Source organism: Primulina tabacum, chromosome 7, assembly GCF_025594145.1.
Source record: "Primulina tabacum isolate GXHZ01 chromosome 7, ASM2559414v2, whole genome shotgun sequence".
NCBI lineage: Eukaryota > Viridiplantae > Streptophyta > Magnoliopsida > Lamiales > Gesneriaceae > Primulina > Primulina tabacum.
In genome coordinates, this window is record NC_134556.1 from 25489590 (window position 1) to 25495425 (window position 5836).

Sequence of the window (5836 nt, forward strand, 5' to 3'; positions counted from 1 at the left end):
ATATTAGTAGTGTAATTCAACTGTTACTATATATTACGTAATTCACCTAATGTGGAATAAATTAAACCAAAGGTTGATCGAGGCAATGGACTTGAGTAGGGCTGGAACATCATTACTAGTTATATATTCCATTCTAAAGCTTATCTATTCAACATTGATCTATGAACTAGCTGATCATTAGTGATAACCAATATTATATATATTTATTAAACCTAAACAATAATTGTTCATTCATTAACCCTAGCTAGGTAATGGATAGATAATTAATCACCTAATTTTCCATGTTACAAACGGTTCTTTAACCTTAATCGCGCAACACTTGAACTCATACTAATTAATTATCTATTAAAATTCAAAGAACATACTAATATTTGTCCTTAATTAATTAATTAATTGGGTGGCATGCCAAAGACTATTGGATCATGTGGAGTTATTACATTTTTGACCTATTGTTAATTAGACCTCAAATCATTTTATTCCGCCTTGATTGTGTTGTGAAAAATTAAATTGTTCCTATGCTTATAAATTTTGAGACACTTTTGCATTCCAAACTGTTCCAATTTTTAAATGGAGTCAACTCTTCTTGTAAATTCCTACGAACGGCTCTTCAAAATTGATCGCCTAATTAGGTTCATGATCGAAAGCTTTGTTCCTCGCTTGGATTGCAATAAAATTCACAAACGATTTTTGCGTTGAGATTGCGCACTCCGAATTTTCAAAATCTGGTGACGGTGTAGCATCGGCGGAACAGTGGTGGAAGGAAATCACTTGGCCGAAATTTACCCAAATCTTTTGAATTTGACCGAGAGCTTTTCATCTTGAGAAAGTTAATTATTTATAATCAATCATTATTCAAGCTAATTAAGTCATTAAAAAAAATAAATTACAAGGCTTAATTTTCTTGCAACTCGATATGGCTGTGAGTTTTTCCATCATGGAAGGAAGAGCCTTTTTTATTTTGTGTGCAATAATTTATCGTATTCAAATATGAGTCCTAGTAGTATATGTATAGAGGTTGACTCTTAATCTCATTAGGAGTCCCTATCCCACAAGAACTCTAATAATTTCATTATATTAAACTTCTCATATAATTAATATATAATGTATTTATTAACTTTTAATAATACATTATATAATAATAACATATACACATATTTTATATCACCATATAAAATATATATGTACATTAATTAAATTAAATAACCATTATTTAATTATAAATTAACTTCTTGGTTAATTTAATTCTAGACTCTTCTAGAACATTTATGAGAATTTGTGCATGTTAGTAGTCACCACTACTAGCACCTTGGGTATCACTGATAGTGCCTGCAAAAATCTTTAGTCATGGTTAACGTACTGTACGGTCTCTTCAACACATATATCCCGATCTAATATGTAATCATTGGTATATCGAGAGTTGTATATGATTCGATAACAATGCGATTTATCTTTTGAGTATTAATAGTGGTATGGTATGTGCAACTAAGAAAACACATTTTTCTACAGGAAAAGACATTTCCCTATAGCACATTTCCCTAACAACCTGGGTCAAAGGACTAATAGTGTACAACCATAACTGCGGATTATTCCACTCAATAAGTGAGAACCACTTGGACAGTCCGAGAGAGGGTTGTTCAGTGCATCATCACATGATCACCCATCTATGTGAATGGACTTCTCCATGTCTTTGACAATGAAACATGACGTTTACACCAAAGATGTTACTTTCAAGCTCGAGCGATCTTTATTCTTATTTTATGTGGCCGATTCGACTAGGAATCTGTTTAGAATATACGGGACACTTCTTGATAAGTTTCATGATCTTAAGTTGCAACGCAGACCTCATGGTACCTATTGTATATTCATTGACTTTATCTATGCAGCTTGCTTGTGTATACAGATAAAGTATAATGCCATAATCGAATAAAATCATAAAATATTGTTGAAATAAAGATTTTTTTACATTAGAGTCAATAAAGCCCGAGCCACAAGTTGGCTTGCCGGCATTTACTCTAACAATCTATCACTTGCCATGTAGTCAACTACCCATAGATCTTAGACCCATTGTTCACGATTCTTTCTCAAACAATGGTCCTGTCAGGGGCTTTGTCAATGGATCAACAACGTTATCTGCGCAGGGGACTCTCTCTACCGATATGTCTTCTCTTCCCACAATCTCTCGGATTATGTGGAACTTCCTCAGTAAATGTTTGGATCGCTGATGAGACCTCGGTTTTTTTATTTGCGCAAAGGCACCAGTGTTGTCATAGTAGACCGGGACTGGATCAACTGTTTGAGTAATGACACTCAACTCTTTGATGAAATTCCTCATCCAAACACCCTCCTTTGCTGCAGCCGATGAAACTATGTATTCGACCTCAGTGGTTGAATCCGTTGTAGTGTCTTGCTTGGAACTATTCCAGGAGACAGCACCACCATTGTGCTTGAATAAAAGTCCAGAGATCAATTTCAAATCATCCACATCTGATTGGAAGGTAGAATCAGTGTAGCCTTTCTATGTTAAATCTCCACTCCCGTATTCCAAGAACAAATTCTAAGTTCTTCTCAAGTAGTTAAGAATGTCCTTTCACTGCTTTCCAATGCAATGAACTGGGATTGGACTGATATTTTCTTGCATCACAAAGTGCATATGCAATATCAGGTCGAATAGATGTCATACCATACATAATGCTGCCTATAGCAGATGAAAATGGAATGCAGCTCATGGTTTCTATCTCTTCCTCAGTCTTAGGGCACATAGACTTGGATAAATTCACACCATGAGACATTGGGATATATCCTCTCTTGGACTCCTCCATAGAGCATCCTCTTTGATCTATCCCTATAAATCTATATTCCTAAAACATATGATGCTTCACTCATATCCTTCATGTAGAACTTACCAGCTAACCATACTTTAATTGACTGCAACATCCCTACATCATTCCCAATGAGTAGTATGTCATCAACATAAAGTACTAAGAATGTCACTGCACTCCCACTAACCTTCTTATATGCACAAGGTTTCTCTGAATTTTTAGCAAAATCAAACTCTTTGATAGTGTTGTCAAATATGAGGTTTCAGCTCCTCGATGTCTGTTTGAGTCCATAAGTGGATCTCTGAAGTTTGCATACTTTATGATCACTTCCTACTAATGTGAATCCTTCAGGTTGAGAAATGTAAATCTCTTCCTTAATATCCCCAATAAAGAATGTTTTCTTCACATTCATCTGTCATATTTCATAGTCATACCATGCTGCTATGGCTAGCAGTATCATAATGGATTTGAACATTGCGACTGGAGAAAAGGTTTCCACATAGTCAATACCTTGTCTTTGATTATATCTTTTTGCCACCAATCTAGCTTTGAAGGTCACCACCATCCCAACCGCTCCAAGTTTCCTCTAATAAATCCATTTGCATCCTATGAGAACAATTCCCTCATGTGGATATTGTAGGGCCCAAAATCAGTACACGTAAAACCCATGTATTTATTTAATTGTTAAATCATTTATTTAAATTTAAAATGATTTTAGTGTTGCGTGATTTATTAAATTTCATTATTTTAAATTATGTATGTTTATGTGATGCACGTTAAAATGTTTTCTCGAGTTTTATGTTTCAGGCGATTACTCGATGCGGGATTGAGGAAAGGAGACCGATGACGATTTTGGCAATTTTAAATGTGGTATTTTATTTTTTTTTAGTTGAGGATGGGACATTTTAGATAATTTATTTAGTTTAGCATTTTAAAGCTAAATTATTAATTGAGTGGTTTTAGAATTTTAAAACTTTTAAATTTTAACAAGTGTAAACTTTATTTTAAATGTATAGATTTTTTTTTATATTAATTAGGGGAGAGTTAATATTTTAAATTAGTTACTAATCACAAATTAAGCAATATTTTAATCCCCTAATTTAGCTAAACACACATACACACACATCGAGAACACACACACACATTTTATCACGCACACATACTCTATTTTCAGATTCTTAATATTTTGAGAGGAGAAAATATTAGGGTTCTTAGCCTAGAGAGCAACTGCCCCTTCCCTCTATAATTTCCAACGAGTTTTTTTTCGTCGTTTCTGTTGCAAGAAAATTGAGCCACCATCGTCCCGGATCAAGCCTCGCTCCGTCTCCGCTTCGGTATCGCCGTATCGTGAGTTTTTTCATATCAAAAGACACGTATATTCTTTCATTTCTGCATCGATCTTGTCATAGTATAATTTTTATGTTTATTGTATGAAAAACATGTGGATTTTATGAAGAAGTTTGAGCAAACATGGTTGGATCGCTTTTGAAATAATTTTTAGATCTAAAACTCGAATTTTGCTGTCAAATTAAATATTGCGACTTTTTGGTCGACTTTTTGGAAAAACTTTCAACATATAAAACGTAGAACTTTTTGATATCTTCGATTTGACAGTAAAATCGAAATATTTGAATAAAAATTGATTGAGTTATGGTGTTTTTCGTGGGACTGCTCCAACTGCGTTTTCTGGAAAATTTTGTTATGATGTATTCTTGAAGTTTGTTTGTTGCAGGCTTCGTTGGGAACATTGGGTGACTACTGCTGCGTGTAAGCATGGAGTGTATGATGTGGGGTTGATGTTTGGTGTTTCGTCTCGGGTCGATAGGCACTTGGTTATATTAGAAGTCGTAGAAAGTATTTTGGTGTCAAAATTCATGTTTAAGGATTATGTTGCGTAGTTGTTGTGCGTTGTTGTTTTGGGGACATTTGTTTGAGTTGAATCCTTTTCATAGCGTCCTAAGATGAGTCTCGTTGCATCGGTTTGAGTCATTTAAGTGTGACTTTTAAAATTGCATCAAAATGTGTCATTTTTGGGTTGGTTGTGCGCAGGATTAGCGCCGCAGCGCTCGCCAGGGAGAGCCGCAGCGCCCGTTCTGTGCAAGCCAAGTGCCGCGGAGCTGCCCTTGTGGTGCCGCAGCACTTGGCCTGCGGCATTGCTAGCGCCTAGGCGCTAGGCAGTGCCGCAGTGCAGCACTGTCCAGCGCCTAGGCGCTCGTCCTTGTGCCGCCGCAGTGCTTGGCCTGCGGCATTGCTAGCGCCGCGGCGCTAGGAAGTGCCGCAGTGCAGCACTCTCCAGCACCTATGCGCTCGTATATGACTTTTTAAAACACTATTTTAGGCTCATGTCTTCTATATTTTGGGAAATGTTCACACATCATGATAGGATTTGTTCCGGGAGTTGGTGTCATGGCTTAGTATAATGATTAAAGGAGGTCAAGTCCCGAGTGATTTAGAACGTCATAAGAAAATTGCGATTTTGGGTGGTGAGCACGATCATTATGTCTAAGTATGAAAATTAAGTGCTTGAACTTTTGTTATTATGTTGCAGCGGTGGCCCCAAACGAGATCCAACGAATCCCTCAACGCCAAATAAGTATGTGAGAACCCGAGATCTGAATATCTGAAAAGTTCTGTCTGTTACTTCTGAATTATGTTTACACTGTTACGAATTGATTTGAAATGGGACGAGAATTGTAATTCTGTTCTGGCCCCCATTGGTGGGTATAAAACCATGTTCTGTTCTGGCCCACATTGGTGGGTATAAAACCATGTTCTGGCCTCACCCCTTAGAGGACTAACATATTGGGGACAATTTGACCATGGAAATGAGATGAGTAACAGTGTTCTGTCTGTTCTGAATTGAGTAATCGGTTTCCGAATTGTTCTGAATCATCTGATGAATTCTGTCATTTATTCAATTTGTCTCTGTCCTGATAAGCTAAGAATATTAAGTTTTGAAAGTCTGTTAAAAGAACGTTTTAAGAAAACTAAGTTCTATATGTATCTTTGGAATCGAT